This window comes from Octopus bimaculoides, chromosome 3, assembly GCF_001194135.2.
Source record: "Octopus bimaculoides isolate UCB-OBI-ISO-001 chromosome 3, ASM119413v2, whole genome shotgun sequence".
Lineage (NCBI taxonomy): Eukaryota > Metazoa > Mollusca > Cephalopoda > Octopoda > Octopodidae > Octopus > Octopus bimaculoides.
In genome coordinates, this window is record NC_068983.1 from 47,726,377 (window position 1) to 47,730,095 (window position 3,719).

Consider the following 3,719-nt stretch of genomic DNA (forward strand, 5'->3'; position numbering starts at 1 on the left):
AAACAAACAGATGTATTAGTATAACGCTCGGGAATTGAAAAAGTCTTAACGTTTCGAGCCTACGCTCTTCCACACAAAGGAACACAGAAAGAAACAAGGATATATATGTATATATATATATATATATATATATGTATGTAGGCTAGCGTGTTTATCTTTAAACATGTATGCGTACAAGCATGTATATATGTACATACGAATGATTACCTGTATGTGCATAGATGTTCAACTGCTAATCACAGATATTATAAACGTGGGCACACATCTATGGTCACGAACATACACACGATTGGATAATTAAAAATTCCTTCTAATTAGCGTGTAACTGAAAACAGTCTGTCTTTAACCGTACCATTCTAATTTTATTCACCAGTGTTTTCTGATCTGGGATTAATTATATTGCTTTTTAATACATGAAACACATGTATCGTTCGTCACCCTGCCAACAACTTGTTTTGAAGGCGTTGCCAACAAACGTTTACGTCCGCTTCTGTCCTTTCGTATCTCCTTTACACCTACAAAAACGTGTAGGTATTTCACGCTTCGCAAAGTAATAGTGTTAGACAGCAAGGCGAAACCTTATCGCTATATCGTCTGTAACATAAGGCAAAATCTTTGAAAGCATTTAAAATTTCAATATACCTACACACGTACATACATATATATACATACATACATACATGTACATATACACTTATATATATAATTTTTAGATATATATATATGTGTATATAAGTGTATATATATATATATATATATATATATATATATATATATATATATATATATATATATATATACTTTGTATATATATAAGTGTATATCTATCTATCTATATAATTATTGTATATATATGTATATATATATATAATTATATATATATGTGTATATATATATATAATTATATATGTGTGTGTGTGCATATATATATATAATATATATAATCATTATATATATATGTGTGTGTGTATATATATATGTATATGTGGGTTTATATATATATATATATATATATATATTGTTTATATGTATGTACCTATGTATGTGTTTATGTATGTATGTCTGTTTAAAACGAAAAAGAAAAAAAAACAATTGCTAAGATAAAGCAGATCTTTTGTAATGACATTCCTGCTTTTTAGTGATAAGAAAACAAATATTCGTCACTGAAATGTGAAGTAATATATATAATCGCTTGAGTAAATTTACTCTAACACTGAATTTAATGGAAGCCTGTAAAAGTGAACGACCATACTCGGAAAAGATAACCTGCTGAAGCTTAACAAGCCGAAAGTTTTGTAATCGGATTAAGGAGAGGTAGAATAATATAATTGAAACGACAAAAAAAAAAAAAAAAATTCCCAAAAACGAGATAAAAATATATAACAAATTCGCTGCAGCTTAGTGAATATATTTAGTGACTGTTTTTAATAACAACATGCCAAAAGGAGAGATAAAATGTACGAAAATATGTAAATAATTTAGTAACTTACAGTATGGGGAAAGAGGACAAAGTTAGCTAGAAAGAAAAAAAGAGAGAAAAGATGAATTAGGAAAAAGAGAGATTTTTAGATTAATTCGCATGCAATAATTTAAGGTTTCACAAATAAAACATTTGAATACTACAGTAAAATTTTCATATGACCAATGTATGAAGCTCTTAACTTGTAAAATTTTCTACTTTTTACTCGTTTTAGTGGCTTCACTATTTTGGACAACGACTTCAAGAGTTTTAAATGATTATATTGAACTTAGAAATTCGTGTGGTGCGTGTTTTAGAGATTACGTAAAAGAAAAAAATAAGAAAGGTTGTGTTTACCTATGAGTAAAAGCAGAAACACAAATATATGCATGTCCACCCAGAAACATCGACGTTACACAAACACATACACACATATGCATGCATGCATACATACATGCGTATATATATACATACATATACATCTATCTATCTATCTATCTATCTATCTATCTATCTATCTATCTATCTATCTATCTATATATGTATGTATGTATGTATGTATATATATATATGTATGTATGTATGTATGTATATATATATATATATGTATGTATGTATGTATATATATATATATATATATATATATATTAAGTAATCCCGGCAAAAATACCATAATGGCTATTTTTAAAAAGATTAACAATTGTCTGCTGTTGCTTTTACTTTTGATAGAATAAAGGAGCTTGAAAATGCAAGCAAGACAATGAATCATTAGATGGGTCACATGGTACGTGTACTGCTAGTGTCTAGTGAAATCAAAAGCGTGTCCTAATGTATCAAGTCTAACCTATCTGGACTGAAAATGAATAGCAATTATCGTAATATGAGTCGTAATTAAAACTCTAATCCTTGTAATTGCAGTAATAGTGAAAGCAATAATACTATCTGAGACATTAATAATAATTACAACGGCAGGACTAATAGTGACGGTAATGAGAACAGCCGATACAAAAAAAAAAACGATTACCGCAATAGGACTGTTTGTGAGTGTAGCGGTCACAGTGACATAACAGACAACAGAAATAACGAGACGACTAATATCAAGTGCAGGATCATCGAAACAACATTCGAAACCAACCAACAGAAAATTAACAACAATACAAACATTGCTTAAATCGGTCTCGCTACAATAACTTTAAAACACTTTGCAGACAGTGTCTCGCTCTTTCCATAATTCAATGAGAAGAAATATTACTATGTTGTCCAATTACATTGAGTATCTTAAAAATTCACGAATAATATGACCTGTTATTGGAGATTTTGCTAAGATCTGCTTCTAGAACCGGCAACAGAGAATGTAACTTTTATTCAGTTGGCTAAAATCCAACCCTCAACAAAAACTCAAAGACAGTGCCGGCACGCAACAACCGAATATATAAACATACTTGAACACTATAAAACATGCTTGGGCTCTGGGAAGGACAGCACCACTATATAACTCTATCGACTCAGTCGAGAACTTACAAGGGTTATTTAGATATTGGTTTCAAATTTTTGCACAAGGACAGCAATTTCTGGGGCGGAGTAGGTCGATTACATTGACTCCAGTATTGAACTGGAACTTATTTTATCGACCTGGAAAGGATGAAAAGTAGTGTCGACTTCGGCAGAAGTTGAACTCAGAACGTAAGTACGGACGAAATACCGCTAAGCATTTTGCCCGGCGTGCTAACCATTCTGCCAGCTCCGCACCTTTAGACTCATATAAATACCAAATAACCTTTGTTCTCCTCACTATTGTTTTCTCTCTCACACAGATACACTCACTCATATGCGCACACACAATCACACACGTACACTCACCTACATATACCCTTTTTCTCTCCCATGTACATCCGCTTAATCTTTCATATAACTCTAGACAGGAAGTCCCCATTCCCATGCTATGTGAACCTGTAATAAAAGGGACCATATGTACATGTACAAATTCTATGTAACATCCTTTCCTTAGTTATTAATCATTGTTACACTATATAAAGACTATTTTAGTGAAGAGATGAACTTCTACAGAGCTCAGTCTGAATCATTGTCTAAGTACTATGTAATCCCCCTTTACCTATTTTTTGACCATCTGCTTTCACCTCTAATGTCTGCTTCCTCTTCTTTTACTTATCTCATATCCTCTCTTTATACATTTCCGTTCTTAACCTCTTCTAGCATCGAAAAAAAGGTCGTTTTATTAAGAACCCTGATTACACATTTG

At 31.4% G+C, this 3,719-nt stretch overlaps 1 long non-coding RNA gene across 3 annotated transcripts in view; it reads right to left on the reverse strand.

Annotated features, from left to right (window-relative positions):
• The window catches only part of LOC106869889 (uncharacterized), an 8,508-nt gene extending 6,544 nt beyond the window's left edge, over positions 1-1,964 (reverse strand). For 2 of the 3 annotated variants that reach the window (XR_008263787.1, XR_008263788.1), the window contains exons 1-2: positions 1,817-1,964; positions 1,491-1,516 (exon numbers count right to left, since the gene is read on the reverse strand). This is a non-coding gene — a long non-coding RNA (uncharacterized LOC106869889). Of the gene's footprint in view, positions 1-362; positions 595-1,490; positions 1,517-1,816 lie in introns of those variants that run through there. The other variant, XR_001409454.2, reaches the window with a different exon arrangement.
• Between the last annotated feature and the right edge of the window lie 1,755 nt (positions 1,965-3,719).